Here is a 20000-nt window from a genome sequence, read left to right as displayed (position 1 = left end):
TTTTCTTTTTTTTTAATACAGTTTATTAACCCCAAAACAGGTGTCAGGGTTGGGGACCGTTATATCACTACTTTACAGGTTAGAAATTGTACATAATCAGTGTTTCTGCCAGAATGACAGAATGAAGTTTTGGGGTCTGGCGCTACGTATCTGAATTACAACCAAAGGCAACAGTGGGTATGGGTGGGAGGGGGTCACCCCCGAAAGAAAATGGGTTAATTTTAGGTTTAAGGTTAAAAATAAAGCATACAATAATGATAAGACTAATTAATTTTGAGTAAAAGTTAACTTTAAAAAATAAAATGTGCACATATATTTGAGTATGACACCATACCCCTTTTACCCTCTGGCAGAAACCCTGATAATAAATAAATTGTGCACAAACATTTGAGTATGACACAATACCCGTTTTACCCTTTGGCAGAAACCCTGATAATAAATAAAATGTGCACAAACATTTGAGTATGACACAATACCCGTTTTACCCTCTGGCAGAAAGCCTGATAATAAATAAATTGAACATATATTATATTATTGTGTTAATTTACTCCCGATGATATGATTCATGATGATTGACAGCTTATAATAGTCACTGATGCGCAGCATGCACATAGCAATTCAACCACGAATAAATGTATGAGGTGAGTGATATGTACCACGCCCCATTTAAATATAAATAGAAAACATCCAAATAACCATTCATACCACGAAAGAAAGAAAGAAATGTTTTATTTAACGACGCACTCAACACATTTTATTTACGGTTATACGGCGTCAGACATATGGTTAAGGACCACACAGATTTTGACAGGAAACCCGCTGTCGCCACTACATGGGCTACTCTTCCGATTAGCAGCAAGGGATCTTTTATTTGCGCTTCCCACAAGCAGGATAGCACAAACCATGGCCTTTGTTGAACCAGTTATGGATCACTGGTCGGTGCAAGTGGTTTACACCTACCCATTGAGCCTTGCCGAACACTCACTCAGGGTTTGGAGTCAGTATCTGGATTAAAATTCCATGCCTCGACTAGGATCCGAACCCAGTACCTACCAACCTGTAGACCGATGGCCTACCACGACGGCACCGAGGCCGGTTTCATACCACGAATACATGTATGAAGTAAGTGATATGTACCACGCCCCATATAAATATCAATAGAAAACATCCAAATAGCCATTCATACTACGAGTAAATTTATGAGGTAAGTGATATGTACCACGCCCCATATAAATATAAATAGAAAACATCCAAATAACCATTCATACCACGAGTAAATTTATGAAGTAACTGACTGGTACCACGCCCCCTAATGATGTTCATTAACGCCATAAGTATAAGTGACGGGACGTAGCCCAGTGGTAAAGCGCTCGCTTGATGCGCGGTCGGTTTGGAATCGATCACCGTCGGTGGGCCCATTGGGCTATTTCTCGCTACAGCCAGTGCACCACGACTGGTATATCAAAGACCGCGGTATGTGCTATCCTTTCTCTGGGATGGTGCCCATAAAAGATCCCTAGCTACTAATGGGAAAATGTAGCGGGTTTCCTCTCTAAGACTAAATATCAAAATTACCATGTGATTGACATCCAATACCCGATGATTAATAAATCAGTGTGCTCTAGTGGTGTCGTCAAACAAAAACAAACAAACAAACTTTGATAAGTATAAGGAAGTTTAGCTGAAACGTTTGCTCAACGTCCTAGAAGCATCATGCACCCTCGTATTTGATCCTAATAGTGAGGTAGCCCTGTGGCAAAATTACCTATGACCTAAAACAAATTGATACACAAGATTTTTGTTTGTTTGTTTCTTGTTTGTTTGTTGTTGTGTTGTGTTGTTGTTGTTGTTGTTGTTGTTTTTGCTGTGACCTAGGAGACGACGACCGTAAACACAATAGTTCAGCACACATACCATTTTCTTAAAGTTACCGCATATTTCAATTCATTTATACTTCTTTTCGTGCTTATATCCAATTAAGGTTCGGTGGCGGGACTTTGCTAAGTGGTACAGCGCTCGCCAGAGATGCGCGATCGATCTAGGTTTGATTCCCATCGATGGGCCCATTTGGCTATTTATCGTACCAGGCAGTCCTCCACGACTAGTGTAACAAGGTCCGTGGTATGTACTATATTGTCTATAATACATGACGTCACCATAACGAACACGGCAGACAGATTATGTAAGGACAACTAACTCTCTCTCTCTCTCTCTCTCTCTCTCTCTCTCTCTCTCTCTCTCTCTCTCTCTCTCTCTCTCTCTCTCTCTCTCTCTCTCTCTCTGTCTCTCCCAATAAGCATATGGTAGAATTCTTACTACTGGTTAAGATGTCATTTAACACTAAACTATTCCGTTCCTTTAAAATATGAATTTGTGTTGCAGGGAAGTATCTACACAGCTTCACCATTGACGTGTTCACGGAGAATCCAATAGGCTGTGCACGCGCCACCCCAGTCCAGTGCTACAACCGCACCGACACACTGGGGCCTGGTGAGACTGTACAGTTTAAATGTCGCTCGCCCGTGATTGGTCGGTTCGTTCGTGTTAAGAAGTGGAATGTTGTGAACCAGCATGATTTACTGATACTTTGTGAAGTTCAGGTTCTTGGCACAAGGGCGACAGGTTAGTTAGTACGACCGGCCTCGGTAGTGTGGTGGTTAGGCCATCGGACATAAGGCTGGTAGGTACTAGGTTCGCAGCCCGGTACCGATGTTGCGAAACATATTCGCCCAACTCCCCCAGAAAATCGCCGACCGGCGATTCTATTTCGAAATAAAATCGCCCCCGGATAGGGGTTAGGGTTAGGGTTAGGTTTAGGGTTAGGGTTAGGGTTAGTTTTAGGGTTAGGGTCAGGGTCAGGATTAGCGTTAGCGTTAGTATTAGTGTTAGGGCTAGGGGAGGTTTTATTTCGTGGGTCGGGGCGATTCTATTTCAAGGGGAGGGGTTTATTTCAAAATAGATTCGCCGGGGGTAGAGAAAATTGTGAGTGAGCGATTCTATTTCATGACACCGGCTATTCTATTTTGCAAGACCACTATACCCTCTTGTCTCTCTCACTAACCACTAAGAAGTCTAACCCGCTGTCCTAGACTTAATTGGATATAAGCACGAAAATAATTTGAAATGAAATGACATGTTATGTTTGGTTGGTTGGTTGGTTGGTTGGTTGTTTAGTTGTCTGGCTGGTTGGTTGGTTGGTTGGTTGTTTAGTTGTCTGGTTGGTTGGTTGGTTGGTTGGTTGTTTAGTTGTCTGGTTGGTTGGTTGATTGTCTAGCTGGTTGTTTAGTTGTCTGCTTGGTTGGTTGGTTGGTTGTCTGGCTGGTTTGTTGGGTGGCTGGATGGGGTAGTGGGTGAGTGGTTGGTTGTTTGGTTGTCTGGTTGGTTGGTTGGGTGGCTGGCTGCTTGGTTGGGCGGCTGCATGGGGTAGTGGATGAGTGGTTGGTTGGTTGGTTGTCTGACTGGTTTGTTAAGTGGCTGGATGTGGTAATGGATGGCTTGTTGGTTGGATGTATGGTTGGTTGGTTTGCTGGGTGATTGTCTAGTTGGTTGGTTTGTTGGGTGATTGTCTAGTTGGTTGGTTTGTTGGGTGATTATCTAGTTGGTTGGGTGGTTTGGCGGTAGGTTCGTTGGGTGCTTAGTTTGTTGGTTTATTGGATGGGTGGGTAGGTGGGTGGTTGGTCGGCTTTTTAAACGTATGTCATTTAGGCAACATGCAGAGTCGGTAGTCTTTTTTTTAAAAACAATATTTTGCTCTTTTTACTTACATATCAATATAATAATAATAATAATAATAACAATAACAAAAATAATACATCACGAAAAAAGCAATACATCAAAAAACATCCTTTAGGGTCGGCCTTTTTTAAGGTATAATTGGGGTTTTTCGGCTTTTTTTGTTTTATTCTTACACCTGAAATGTGCCAAGGTAAGGCGTAGACTAGTTATGTGTTTGCATAATTGCTTGTTTGTTGTCCGTTTAAAAATCCCATGCCTCGACTGGGATCCGAACCCAGTACCTACCAGCCTGTAGACCGATGGCCTGCCACGACGCCACCGAGGCCGGTGTGAAGAGAGAATGTGTGTCTATTCATACTGGACATGCGCTTGTATTTTACATTCCAAAATGATGTTATGTGAGGCAATCATGTGTCGATTCATACTGGCGATGTGTTTGTGTTGCACGTTACCAAATGAGGTTATGATGAGGAGAGAATGTGTGTTTATTCATACTGGAGATTTGTGTGGCCCAGCAGAGGACCTGTATTGCTTTAGCAGTACCCTCAGAATGTTTGCTGGATTTTACAACCCTATAATACATTTAAATTTTACTGGTCATATACGTGTAAATTTATAAATACAGTCATATAGAAGTAAATATAATCAAGTTCTGAAAACATAAAAAAAATCACTAGGTTAGCGCTTAGTTGTTAGTCAGTGACGGATCCAGAAAACCCTTCTTTTTTCGGGGGGGGGGGGGGGGGTCAGTGACATCAGGTTGGATGCCAAGGGAACTTTGGGGGAGGTTTGGAGGGGGGTCGAAAAAAAAGAAAATTAATATGTAATAAAATTATAACTATCGCAAAATTCAGGGGACCGCCCAAATCCCCACCCCATCCCCACCCCACCCCCCACCCCCCTAGATTCACCTCAGTTAGTGGTTAATGAGAGAGAAGTCAGTGTAGTGGCCTTACACCTATCCAACTCGATATGGGTGAGAGCTGATACCGGGATGCGAACCCTGTACTTACCAGGCTTATGTATATTCACTCTGGATATGTGTTAGTATTTTGTATTAGTAAATGTTTCTATAAAGTGGTAAATTTGTAACTTTAATAAATAATGATCATTGTCATTAACAGGTTGTGCTTTCTCTCGACTTTTTCAACGTGTACGAGATACGCGACTGAACTCGACAAATGACGTCATTTCCGGCGTTGACGTCATGAATTGCGCTAGCAGATGTGGCCACCGCGATTGTTTGGCGTTCAACTACAACCAGAACAGCCAACAGTGTCAGCTCATTTCAGCTCCGACGTTTGACGATTCAACAACGATGACGTCATCGTGGGATTACTACGGAGTGGACCTTTGTTGATCTTATTAATATCTGAACTTAAGAACTGGAAGAAACACAGGATCAGCCTGTATTAGGCAGTTCTGGCATTTTATAAAGAGGGATCCTAAAGTTATAAAAAGAGGAAATTTGTATCTGCAAATTAGTCAAGTCCAGAATGGGGTAAGAATTCTAGGACATTCGATGGCAGTTTCTTAATAAGATGCCTAGTAACGCTTTTTTTCCGTGGCAATTTACTTTAAGTTTGCTACATTTCTGCTTGAAACACCCATATTCGTGTATATATTCGTCAGAGCGTCTTATATTAAAGGCATCATGCTAAAAGAAATTTCATCGGAATAAACAGGATTACCCAAAACCGTTGTCTCCCTTCATTATTATTGATTTATTAAAGGGACTGTCCTGAATTTGCAGCCATTGTAAAATGTTTGCAATGACAGCCTTGTTGGCGACTACTATTTTATACTAAATACATTTTCTTGTTTAGAATACCAGTGTCTGTATATTGAATGTGTTTCCGGTCGTATATTAATGTTTGTAGCACTCAATTTTTACTTTAATTCGTGATATATATGTTTTCGTACTACGAAATTATTGGGAGGTAAAATCCAGTCTTGGCTACTATAAGCATTAGGACAACAATAAACACGTTGTGAATACAGACATCAATATTTTAAATCATTTTTATTATTATTTAATTTTTTTGTTACGTCATCAAAAAGATTATATTGGTCGGACACATTTTACAATGGTTGTAAACTCAGGACTGTCCCTTTAAAGTGTTTATGGCGATACAGATACTTTATTCAGATCAACTGATTATAGTGGCTGGGACAATAATAATTGTACCCCCCCCCCCCCCCGCCCCGCACACACACACACACACACACACACACACACACACACACACACACAGCCCCCAACCCTTCACCGAGCTCCATTTCACGACTCGACGGGTAGGTATAAAGCCACTACATGAAGAGTTCAGGCGCAAAACGCGATATAAACCATTTTCTTTCTAGTTTTTAGTTAAAGCCATTATTGTATGTCAGTAAGGGCTAATAGTAGGCCCGCTGATTTGCTGCAAAACGTGATTGATCCTTATGAAATTGTATTGGGTAAATCCTGGGGTTTTTTTTTTTTATCAAAACGCGATATACGCCAATTAAAAAAATCTATTTTTACTGAAAATGAAAAATGGATATATCGCGTTTTGCGCCTAAACTCTTCACATCGACTTCTCTCTAGCTAATCACTAACAACTGACCACTAACAACTAACTCACTGTCCTGAACAGACAGCCCAGATAGCTGAGGTGTGTGCCCAGGACAGCATGATTGAACCTTAAAGTGGATATAAACACGAAAATAAGTATATACGAACTGTTCAATCGCTCTCGGATACTCGACAAACAATCAACAGCGGATCTAGGGAAGGATTTGAGGGAGGGTCCGACGCATCTAATAAATACAAGATGCGGCTTTGTTTTTGTTTTTAAAGATTTACGTCCCAGTATCAGAAATGCTAGGTTCGCCCCTGGTGTAGGTGGTTAAATCTGACTACTAGAAATGCTAGGTCCGCCCCTGAGATAGGTGGTTACGTCTGACTCTTGGAAATGCTAGATCCGCCCGCCCCTGAGATAGGTGGTTACGTCTGATTATTGGAAATGCTACATCAGCCCGCCCCTGAGAATAGTGGTTACGTCCTACTATTAGAAATGCTAGATACGCCTCTGAGATAGGTGGTTACTTCCGACTATTAGGAATGCTGGGTCCGCCCCTGGGATAGGCGGTTATGTCCGACTATTAGAAATGCTAGATTCGCCCTGAGATAGGTGGTTACGTCTGAATAGTCAGACGTAACCACCTAAGTCCGCCCCTGAGATAGGTGGTTACGTCTGGCTCTTGGAAATGCTCGCTTAGCCCCTGTGATAGGTGGTTACGTGCGATTATTGGAAATGCTAGGTCCGCCCCTGAGATAGGTGGTTAAGCCCCTGGGGTAGGTGGTTATGCCCCTGACATAGGTAGTTACGTCCCTGAGATAGGTGGTTATGCCCCTGAGATAGGTGGTTACGTACCTGAGATAGGTGGTTACGCCCCTGAGATAGGTGGTTCCGCCCTTGAGATGGTTACGTCGACGCCACATGACACGAGTCTCTAGTTCGAGAAGAGCCGATTATAACAAGAATCCATTACGATGTCATCGCTTGCAAAAACGAACTTTACCTTTAACTCTATCGCTATTTCTAACCCAGTATTTTGTGTAGATCATATGTAACATTTCGTCGTACTACATACACAAGGACATCCAAACACCAACATCTCTAACTCTGTATGTCTGTATTTTGTGTAGGTCATATGCACCATTACGTCGTACTACAGACACACAAGGACATCTAAACACCGACATCTCTAACTCTGTATGTCTGTATTTTGTTTTTGGTCATATGTACCATTACGTCGTACTACACACACACAAGGACATCTAAACACCAACATCTCTAACTCTGTATGTCTGTATTTTGTGTAGGTCATATGTATCATTACGTCGTACTACAGACACACAAGGACATCTAAACACCAACATCTCTAACTCTGTATGTCTGTATTTTGTGTAGGTCATATGTATCATTACGTCGTACTACACACACACAAGGACATCTAAACACCAACATCTCCAACTCTGTATGTCTGTATTTTGTGTAGCTCATATGTACCATTAAGTCGTACTACACACACACAAGGATATCCAAACACCAACATATCTAACACTGTATGTCTCTATTTTGTGTAGCTCATATGTACCATTAAGTCGTACTACACACACACAAGGACATCCAAACACCAACATATCTAACTCTTTATGTCTGTGTTTTGCGTAGATCGTATGTACCATTACGTCGTACTACACACACACAAGCACATCCAAAAACCAACATCGATACAGTTCATGGACCACAACCATCTCTGAAATTCCCTGGAAACATTGTTTTAAAAGTAAAAAAGAGTAGTTTTTTCAGTGGTTCTGTTGACATTTTTCTGAGAGTGTCACGTGCGTTACCACCACCAACTCGGGACTCAAGATTCCATGTAGATTGAGTAATTGTCTTTTATTTTAGGTGGGTACGTGTAGACCATCTTTCCCTCTATGAACACACTTTGACACCAACCTATCTGTGCACACTCCACAGCATTTTTTTAATGAAATCCATGGACCTTCAAAACTGTGTCCGATTCCACGTAACGTGCGTTACCAACCTTTTTGGACTCCCCTGCCCAACCCTTCGCCAATATCTAATGTGTTGGTGATATGTAACAATGGTAGTCAGTGATTTTTTCATAAAGTACACAAGAACAATTGGATGTCTATAAAATATTCAGTATAGGTTGATAGACACGTCTGTTACCGTGGAATTACTCATTTATAAATGTCCCCGTAAACTTGTTATTAATCAACATAATCTCTCACTGGGAATTTCACTGTCTTTGTGTTAATCACGGGCGGATTCAGAAAATAGTTTTCGCCTTTGATCTACCAGTTGTGGTACACTGCCTGGAACTAGAAATAGCCCAGTGGCCCCAGGGATGGATCCAATACCGACCGCACATCAAGCGAATCTTTTACCACTGAGTGTGTTATGGTTGGATGCTGATGGTGAATTTGTTTAATGTTTTAATTTTACTTATATTCAAGCTGTTTTGCAATCGATAGAACGTGTAGGGCAGCCATGTGTCGATTAATCCAAGTAAATTAGAAATGAAAGGCGTTCTGGTACAACGTTCACATCACTGGTTCTGTTTTGCTTCAGTAACTTTTCCCCGCCGTGTACACTGTCGTAACTATTGTAGAACTAATTAATCATAAATTCGAATTGACGCCCACTATTGTTACATGAAGTTTGCCGTTGCCGTGCAAATCTAAACCTATTTCCACTCAATCATCAGACTGGCTGTTTATTCTTTATTATATACCCAATTAATCTTACTATGGTAATAAAGTCAGGGTTTTTTTATTGAACATGTGTGCATTACAAAATATGGCATGCGTAGTTTACGTGTGAACTAGAATGACAAAACAAATGTTGTTTTGTTTAACAACACCAATAGAGCAATGTTAGATGTCAAACATTTGGTAATTTTCACAACACCAATAGAGCACAGTTAGATGTCAAACATTTGGTCATGTAATGAATACACATTGGATATATGGAACAATGAACCGAGTTTCTTCTGGTAATTTTCACAACACCAATAGAGCACAGTTAGATGTCAAACATTTGGTCATGTAATGAATACACATTGGATATATGGAACAATGAACCGAGTTTCTTCTCTAAGACTATATGTCAAAATTACCAAATGTTTTGGGATTGTTTTTGTTTTTTAAATTGTTTATTGCCCCAAAATACATTGGTAGTGTTAGGATTGGCGACTCCTAATTCACCGCCTTACAAAATAAGTGATCAAAAGCTGTATTTGTACATTTAACTTATACAGACATATTGAAAACAATATTTTGCACAACAATTTGGAAACAATAATTGTTAGTATAAAAACACATATTCATGTACAATTATGTCATTAAATGTTAAGCTTAACTTTTGTAAATATATTGTGAGATGTATATTGGGAGCAAGTAAAACTGTAGGATTTATAATATACTATTGGAATTCCAGAAGAAAAAAAAACAAGAACAAAAAGAAGAAGAGTAGAAAAGACAAAATTATTTCAACAGAATAAATAAATAAATATAGGTCAAATAAAATAAATAGTATATAAATAGATACTTGCATAATAATTAGACAAAAGGAGAGAGAGAGAGAGAGAGAGAGAGAGAGAGAGAGAGAGAGAGAGAGAGAGAGAGAGAGAGAGAGAGCGAAAGATATTTGTAAATAATGAAAGCATTTTCTCTGTATTAATGCAAGTTGATTCTTGTTTGATATATTAAAAAATATGAACCCAGTCTCGTCTTTTTAACCCAAAGCACGAACTATTTAATGAAATGTTTGTAGATCGATCACCGTTGGTCAAATTTGGTCCAGTCACAACTGCGAAATGCAAGAACCTTTTCAGTATTGTAATTAAAAGTTATAAAAAAAATTTAACGATTGTACATTTGGTACTACCCCAATATACTTCATCCTGTATATATACTGTTTTGCAAGTAATTAAATTTAATATATCATCTGCCCTATGATTATCATGTATTTGAAATATTATATCTGTAACAGTAAAATGGAGATGTGTAATATGAGTACATTCTATTTTTTAGCAATCCCTGTAGGTTTTGCCAAAATGTTTGTATTAATTGACAGAACCAAAATAAATGAATAAGAGTTTCTGGAACAGATTTATAGAATGAACATTTGTCATCTTGTTGAATTTTTATTTTACAGAGAAATGTGTTTGTAGATAGTATTCGGTGTTCTAATCTAGACTGCAACCACTTCAAATTCGTGCCCTTAGTTATTTTATGGTAAAGACTATATGGGTTTTTTTTCAAATTAAACGAATTTGTAAGAAAAGGTTCATTAATCCATTTCTTTTGTGAGATTTGTTTGCAGTTGTTTTTTGAAAGAATGTTATAAATTATCTGACAACCTTTCTTGTCTTGTAACATAATTTTTGTCTAGATAGGTATCGGTGGTCTTTGTATATTACAGTTATACTTATTGAAAACTTATTTATTTATTAAGTCCCTTACTGCATTTAAAAGTCTTTGTATTTCTATAACATTTGTGTCCTGTAGTATATTGTGTATGTAGTCTACCTTTTGTATCTTACCTTCATTATCAATTAGATCATATATGAAGACAATTCCTTTTTCAAACCAGTTTTTTTTTATAGAATATGTGTTTGCCTCCGACCTTCACACCTTCGTTATACCATATAGGTTGATGTAAAATATCTATCCATGATGTTATTTGTATTTTATTTAAAACGATAGCCCATGCCTGAAATGTGTCATGCCAAAATTTATTATCCAATATTCTTAATTTTTGTTTTACAAATTCCGTTCCAAAATTAACGAAGTTATGCACATTTGGATATGTCAGTTTTAAAAGATATATCCATTTTGATTCTTTATGTACACATCTCCAAACCCACGACACTTTTAATGCATTTATAAAATAATGTATTTTAAACATCTTGAGTCCTCCTTCTTCATATTGTTTAATTGTTATGTTACGCATTATCCTATCAATAGAACCATTGCAAATAAACTTTAAAAAATAAATTGTTTAGTTTGTTGATAGTTTGATCTGTCGGGTTAGGCAATGTTAAAATTAAATGGTTAATTTTGGCCATTGCTATTTTTTTTTACAACTACTATTCTACCAAATGGAGTTAATAGTCTTTTAGATCACTGTATCAATAAAAAAATAAAAAAATTCTCTTATTTTCTTATTGTAACAGACAGTTACCATACCTGTAAGACCAGTAGAAAAATCAACTCCCAGTAAGTTAAACATTCCTTTATCCCAAGTCAATTTTAGATCTGGACAGAGTTGCTATTTTTCCGACTACCAAACCATATAATCTTAGTTTTATCTATGTTTGCATGAAGGCCGCAGGAATTTGCGTAGAATTTTAAAATTTGAAGGCAATATCGTAAAGACGGTTCTGTTGCATCTAGGGTAATTGTTGTGTCATCTGCGTATTGTGATATAAGAAACTCTTGATTTCCAATTGAAATCCCTTTAATATGATTATTTGTTCTTATTAACAAAGCTAACATTTCTGCACAGAGTACGAAAATATATGGTGACAATGGGTCTCATTGTCTACATCCTCTAGATATTTTGAATCATTCAGTTGTTTGTCCATTTACAATTACACAGGATTTAATATTTAAATAAAACGTTTCTATCCATTTTTTTAATAGAATCTCCGAAATTGAAAAAAATCAAAAGTCTTTCGAATGAAAGACCAGGCAACAGAATCAAATGCTTTCTCAAAATCAATTAACAAAAGAAGGCCTGGAATTGTATTCGTTTCTGTATAATGAAATAAGTCATAGAGATTTCTAATGTTTTCACCGATGTATCTTCCGGATATAAAGCCTGTTTGGTCTTCATTTATTAAGCAAGGTAAAACAGTTTTAATTCTGTTGGCTATGCAACCTGATGCTATTTTATATGAGACATTTAGCAAAGATATAGGTCTCCAAATTTTTAAATATTGTTTATTTTTGTCCTTTTTGGGAATACATGTTATAACGCCTTCTTTTTTGGGTTGATGAGAGTTCACCTATATGGTAACTATACTGTATTGCTTTAGTAAGATACCTACCTATATCTGTCCAAAATGTTTTAAAGAATTCTGCTGTGAACACATCGGACCCTGGACTTTTATTATTTGTCATGTTTTTTAAACAAGATAGTATTTCATCTTCTTTAAGCAACCCTTCCAGGTTATTCTTTTGTTGTTCAGTAAGTTTTGGTACATGTACATGTGAAAAGTTCAATATTTCTTCTAAATTAACATCATTAATAGGTCTGTATTTATAAAGGTTTTCATAAAATAGCTTTACTTCCTTCATAATTTCAGTTTCAGTTTTAGTTAATAGACCATTTGATTTGAATGCATTTGGCATAGTTTTGCTTATATAGTTACGATTTTCCATATTACAAAAATATTTAGTCGTTTTTTCTCCTTCATCTATCCATTTACTACGAGATCTTATTATTTGCCCCTGTAGCTTTTTGTCTCTAATCTTTCTAAGTTCAGTACGTTTTTCTTCTAAAGTAATTATGTCTATGTTATGCTCTTTTTCTAATTTTGTTATTTCTTCTATTAATTCGCTTTCTGTTTTATCTGTTAGCGTTTTCATATAGCTAGAGTACGAAATAGTTTTGCCTCGTATTTCCATAAGTAGCACTTCTAAAAAAGTTGATCATTGATAGATAAACCTGGCAAGTCGGTATTAGTTGTATTAGTGTCTTGATCAATTTTAGTTTCAGTATATTGTGTTTTGATATTTACTATTACGTGTTTTACAGTTTGTACATATTCTTTATCCTTCAATAATGAGTTATTAAATTTCCATAATGTTTTTCTCTTATTTGGTTTCGAGTGTATAAGTTTAAAAACAACCATTGAATGGTCAGTCCTATAACCTGTTTCAATATAAGCTTCTCCTATTTGTGTTAGAAAGGTATCTGTTACACGAATAAAATCTAACCGTCCTTGTTTATTACCATTAGAAGTTCTCCATGTGAATTCCTTTTTCTCAATATTAAGTTCCCTCCAGACGTCAACTAGATTGAATTCTGTACATAGATCTAAAATTGTATCTCTTGATTTAGGATTGTTTATGTTTAAGCAACCTTTGGTATCCTTGTCGGGATTCATCACCTAGTTAAATCTCCAGAAATAATTACTATATCATTGCCAATTTCTGTTATGTCTTGATCAATTTGCTCATAGAAGGTAGGATTATCCCTGTTGGGGTCCATAAATGTTAATAACAGTAATTTGTTTACCTTTAATATTTATGTCTAGGAGAGGTTTGTTACCATTTGTATCATGTTTAATTTTATTTAATTTATATTCAAAGTTATTATTGAGCAGAATAGCGACGCTTCAACTTTGTGATGTATGCGAACTAAAATAATATTCAAATCCCCACTGAGACCTCATATAAGTTTCTTCTTTCTCTATAAAATGTGTATCTTGAATGCAATAAATAGAATATTTTTTTCAGTTTAAAAAAATTCAATACATCTTTTCGTTTTTCCTTAGACCCTAATCCCTGGCAATTTAATGTACAAAATGTAATTTGATCAGTCATGGTTAACAGAAGTAATATTGGATATTTGTGTTCTTTCAACTGTAGATATGAGCATGATGACACAATAGTTGAGACTGTGTATACATATATAGCTACGTTAACAAAGCTGATTGTTAGAGAAAAAAACTTTCTTTTACACTAGAAGAAAGGCAGCTAAAGAATAGAATAGCAATGCAACGAAACAACATATTCATGTACTTACCTAAGAATGGTACGTGACTACCTGGAGCAGAAATATCGAAGTTAGTTTGTCGTTATGAGGGCTTTCAAATACTGGTCCTATATGTTCATTTTATGTGACGAATTATGACATATTTATGCATTTTTGACCACCACTCTATAGAGTATGCTATGTATATGTTACAGTTTGTGTAATATACATAATTAATACATATCCGTGCAAACATAGTTACGATTTTCCATATTACAAAAATATTTAGTCGGTTTTTCTCCTTCATCTATCCATTTACTACGATATCTTATTATCTGCTCGTGTAGCTTTTTGTTTCTAATCTTTCTAAGTTCAGTACGTTTGTCTTCTAAAATAAGTCTGTCTATGTTATGCTCTTTTTCTAATTTTGTTATTTCTTCTATTAGTTCGCTTTCTGTTTTATCTGTTAGCGTTTTCACATAGCTAGAGTAAGAAATAGTTTTGCCTCGTATTTCCATAAGTAGCACTTCTAACAAAAAGTTGATCATTGATAGATAAACCTGGCAAGTCGGTATTACTTGTATTAGCGTCTTGATAAATTTTTGTTTCAGTATATTGTGTTTTGACATTTTCTATTACGTGTTTTACAGTTTGTACATATTCTTTATCCTTCAATAATGAGTTATTAAATTTCAAAAATGTTTTTCTCTTATTTGGTTTCGAGTGTATAAGTTTAAAAACAACCATTGAATGGTCAGTCCTATAACCTGTTTCAATATAAGCTTCTCCCATTTGTGTTAGAAAGGTATTTCTTACACGAATAAAACCTAACCGTCCTTGTTTATTACCATTAGAAGTTCTCCATGTGAATTCCTTTTTCTTAATATTAAGTTCCCTCCAGGCGTCAACTAGATTGAATTCTGTACATAGATCTAAAATTTGATCTCTAGATTTAGGATTGTTTATGTTTAAGCAACCTTTGGTATCCTTGTCTGGATTCATCACCAAGTTAAAATCTCCAGAAATAATTACTATATCATTGCCAATTTCTGTTATGTCTTGATCAATTTGCTCATAGAAGGTAGGATTATCCCTGTTGGGGTCCATAAATGTTAATAACAGTAATTTGTTTACCTTTAATATTTATGTCTAGGAGAGGTTTGTTACCATTTGTATCATGTTTAATGTTATTTAATTTATATTCAAAGTTATTTTTGAGCAGAATAGCGATGCTTCTACTTTGTGATGTATGCGAACTAAAATAATATTCAAATCCCCACTGAGACCTCATATAAGTTTCTTCTTTCTCTATAAAATGTGTATCTTGAATGCAATAAATAGAATATTTTTTTCAGTTTTAAAAAATTCAATACATCTTTTCGTTTTTCCTTAGACCCTAATCCCTGGCAATTTAATGTACAAAATGTAATTTGATCAGTCATGGTTAACAGAAGTAATATTGGATATTTGTGTTCTTTCAACTGTAGATATGAGCATGATGACACAATAGTTGAGACTGTGTATACATATATAGCTATGTTAACAAAGCTGATTGTTAGAGAAAAAACTTTCTTTTACACTAGAAGAAAGGCAGCTAAAAAATAGAATAGCAATGCAACGAAACAACATATTCATGTACTTACCTAAGAATGGTACGTGACTACCTGGAGCAGAAATATCGAAGTTAGTTTGTCGTTATGAGGGCTTTCAAATACTGGTCCTATATGTTCATTTTATATGACGAATTATGACATATTTGTGCATTTTTGACCACCACTCTATAGAGTATGCTATGTATATGTTACAGTTTGTGTAATATACACAATTAATACATATCCGTGCAAACATTATATATGTACACATATACAATTAAGTCGTACCGTGCATAATTATCATAAATATATGCAAACATTTACAAAACAAAAATACTGTTAAGGTATCAATATACACACAACCACACATGCATCTGTATTAAGGTGATAAAACATTGAATATACCTATAAGTCAGCACTATATTCACTGAACTATAAATACTGTTATGTATTACCCATAACAGTACCAAGACTAATACACATGGTAACACTTTCAGGTAGTAAAACTATAATAATAATAGGCATCTATATTTATGAACAAACAAATGTATACATGGATCCATAAATTTAAAATCGGTCAGTAAGTCGCATATATCAAATAGCCCGTCCGTCAGTCCGTCAGATAATCAAGCTATCCGGCGGCAGTCATTCAATCAATGAGTCAAGCATGAGTGCATCACTAGACGAAAAAAAAACCATAACGAAACGAACGAACGAATGAATGAATGGGTGAGTGAATTAAAACAACAAAAATCCTAAAAAAATACATTGAAACATTCACTGAATGACTGATCGACAGGCCGACTGTATCCGTATGTTTTCATAAATAATGTATTAAATATGTAACCATCTAACTAAATACATATTAATATAGTTGATCCATAACTCCCTAATTAAATAAATACCTAAACAAGTTAACAAATACATGTAATTAATAAACCAATAAATCTATGAATTGGTAAATAAATAAGTAAATAATTTGGCCAGCTACCCAACCCACTAACTAAATAGATAGATAGATAGATAGATAAATAAATAAATAAAGAAATTATGAAAATAAATATGTAGATATATTAAAAACACAATACTAGAAAAATTAATCAATTAGTTTTCTAACCAGTCAATTAATTAAATAATCGATTAGCCATTCCTTCAATCATCGAGCCGATTAACTAGTGGGTCGGCAGTCAGTCAATGAAATAAACAAACAAATAAATAAGTAACCGGAAAGGGGGGAGGGGTCCTTCGGGATTGGAAGCAAGTTGTTTTTCTCAAGAAGAAGATCAAGTAAAGATGTCACCTTTAATTTACAGCTCGTGAGTGTATAATGCATTTACAGTGTATCAATACAGACGCTGACAGCAATTCACTGAGTAACACACACACTTCCAGGTCTCTATCAGCGCTTGAGTTGTGAATACGGTGTTCAGTATTTGAGCGCTCTGTAACTTTGCACTTGTAACTGTGCTTCTAATCGAGGAGATAAAAAATAGAAAAACATGTGCGAGTAATAAACCAGCCAACTGACCCGACTATGCAGCGAATGACATAAATGAATAAATAGCCAAGTAACAAATCAAATTAAAAAATAAAACAAAAATAAATTAATTAAATAAATAAATAGGGAGGGAGGTGGGTGGGTAGGTACATTTACATTATATCATAGTGTAAACAAACAGTACAATATAACATGACGTATGTCTGGCAGTAAACATATTTACAAATATAAATTACTGACATATCTGTGTCTAGATAGTACACATGATTTTATGCTTTAGGAGTACTTATAGTAAGTCCTCTGTTAATATCGGTTGGAAGAGTTTGATTAACGTTTGTTTTGTTGAGCTGATTTTGATGCTCAGAGTTTGCAAAATTGGTATTAGCTGTAACTTTGATAATTTGTCCACTGTATAATTTTGCAAACAGTTTTCCACCTGACGACCAAGCTGTTTCTACAGAACGGTTTTCTTTAGTTCTCCTAAGAATTTGATGGTTTACAGTTGTGAGGTCCTCAGCAATAGATATACCAGTACTTTTGAGGGTTTTTTGCGGTGTTTCATTACTTCGATCTTATCTTTTCGGAAGTTGAACTTGATTATAATGCCCCTGCCACTGTTTGGTGTAAATCTTCCGACTCTATGAGCAATATCAATTGTACCTTTTACTTCAATCCCCAGTTTATTTCTGATCATGTCTACCACCTTTGTTTTACTTGTAATGTGTTTCTCATTTCTGTCTGTATCTTTTAGGCCAAAAACTCTCACGCTGAAATTACGGGTCCATTGCTCAAGATCGTTCACTTTATCATTTGTGAGAGTAAGAGCATACAAGTTCTGCTCCAGTTTATTATCAAAATCATCTTGTCTTTGTTTAAGCGTTTCTACCTCTTCTTTCAGCTGTTTATTTTCATTTTCCACTTCAAACATCGGCCCTTCAAGTTCATTTATTGTTGATTTCAGTGACTGGACAATATCTGATTTTAAATTTGTTATTTCCAAATTGAACATTTCTTTTGTCACCAGCATTTCTGTCAATGCGTCGTTTTTTTATGTAATGCTTGGATCTGAGAATCAGTAGTAAACATTTTCATGGTAGTCTGGTCTGTTGACTTGTTTTTCCGTATGATCAGAACTGCCCGCGGCAGTTTTTGAATCCCCTTCCGTTATTTGTTTACTCATTGTAGTGTTCTGTGTTGAAGATAGTTCAAAACTCTCACCTTGACTTGAATCAGTTGAGTCCGACCCTTTCTTAGGCTTATACTGGTTCTTTTTTCGACCCATCACCTTTTATCATTGCAGACAGGCAAACTTCATCACGATCAAGGTGTGTTGTCAATTGCTCACTGGCTTATGTCACACTGGGCTTCGCTTCAGTGATCACATACTAGTGTAGCCATTTATGTACAGAGTTTATAAAATACAGTGAAATTACAAACACAGAGAAGCTCAACAATATCTTACATCAAATAAACGGCAAACCTTGGAAGTAGCCAGCGTTGTAATTGATATAAACTCAAGGCTATTTGGAGCGTAGCAAATGCACGTCAATACACCATTACCAAATGTTTGACATTCAATAGCCGATCATTAATAAATCAATGTGCTCTAGTGGTGTTGTTAAAAAAAAAAAAAAAAAAACCTTTAAGTATAACTTTTGCTGTAGCTTGATGGCAGTCGCGTGTGCGGGAATTTTATCTGGGTGAAGTGTTTTCGGCCCCTGAAATCCTCCCCTGTACACTCTTCTGGAAGTCATTTGTTATTGTTCTTTTTCGTGGTACAACAAGTCAAACCATCGAGTGCGGATTTCAAAGAGAATATGGGGTTCCACTAGATCAAATACTTTTATTGTTCTATATATATCTTCAATTTCTGTTTTTTAATGTCCCGAATGGGCTCAACGACGGGGATCGATCCAACGCCGACTGCGCATCAAGCAAATGCCTTACCACTGGGCGTGTTATGGTTAGATGCTGATGGTGAATTTATTTAAAGGGGCATTCCTGAGTTTCCTGCAACATTTAAGATGTTATCGATTAACAAAGATTGTTTAACGATTGTAATTAAATATCAAATATATTGTTCTGCATAAAATATTAGTGGCTGTATATTAAACGTGTTTCTGATCGTTTTAATATTTATACTGGGTTATCTTTCATTTTATTTCCTAAAATATAATTATTTTCGTTCGTACGACATTATTTGAAGACACAATCCAATTTGGGCTTTTTACAAATATTAAGACGACCAGAAAGACATTGAATATACAGACACTGTTATTCTAAACCAGAAAATATATTTAATATGTAAGTTTAACCGTAGAAATATTTTATTAGTCGGAAACATCTTACAATGCAGCAAACTCAGGAATGTCCATTTAATGTTCATTTTAAATATATTCAAGCTGTTTTGCAATCCATAGAACGTGCAGAGCAGGCATGTGTTGAATAATCGTAGTAAATTAGAAATGAAAGGAATTTGTGGTACAACTTTCACTTCACTGGTTCTGTTTTGCTTCAGTAACTTTTCCCCCACGGTGTACACTGTCGTAACTACTGTAGAATTCATTAATCATAAGCTCGAATTAACGCCCACTATTGTTCCGTGCAGATCTACTGTCTCCTTTATTCAATCGATCATCAGATTGACTGTTTATTCTTTATTATATACATAATTAATCTTACTATGGTAATAAAGACACTTCTTTTATTGAACATATGTGCATTACAAAATCTCGCATGTGTAGTTCACGTGTTAAGTCGATTGAACAAAACAGTTGTTTTCTTTAACAACACCACTAGAGCACATTATTATATTAATCACCGGCTATTTGATGTCAAACATTTGGTAAGTTTGACATATAGTCTTAGAGAGGAAGCCCGCTAAATTGTTTC

The 20000-nt window shown here is 36.0% G+C and overlaps 1 protein-coding gene across 1 annotated transcript in view; it reads left to right on the top strand.

Moving 5' to 3' along the window:
* LOC121373515 (fucolectin-like) overlaps positions 1 to 20000 on the top strand; it is a 33006-nt gene that overhangs the window by 1241 nt on the left and 11765 nt on the right. The window contains exons 3-4 of the mRNA XM_041500187.1: positions 2383 to 2622; positions 4860 to 5236. The gene's annotated coding sequence lies outside the window, so the exon portion shown is untranslated. The remainder of the gene's footprint in view (positions 1 to 2382; positions 2623 to 4859; positions 5237 to 20000) is intronic.

The sequence above is a fragment of the Gigantopelta aegis genome, chromosome 5, assembly GCF_016097555.1.
Source record: "Gigantopelta aegis isolate Gae_Host chromosome 5, Gae_host_genome, whole genome shotgun sequence".
Lineage (NCBI taxonomy): Eukaryota > Metazoa > Mollusca > Gastropoda > Neomphalida > Peltospiridae > Gigantopelta > Gigantopelta aegis.
Note: the sequence above shows the minus strand (reverse complement) of the source record. Positions and strands in the feature narration are given on the sequence as shown.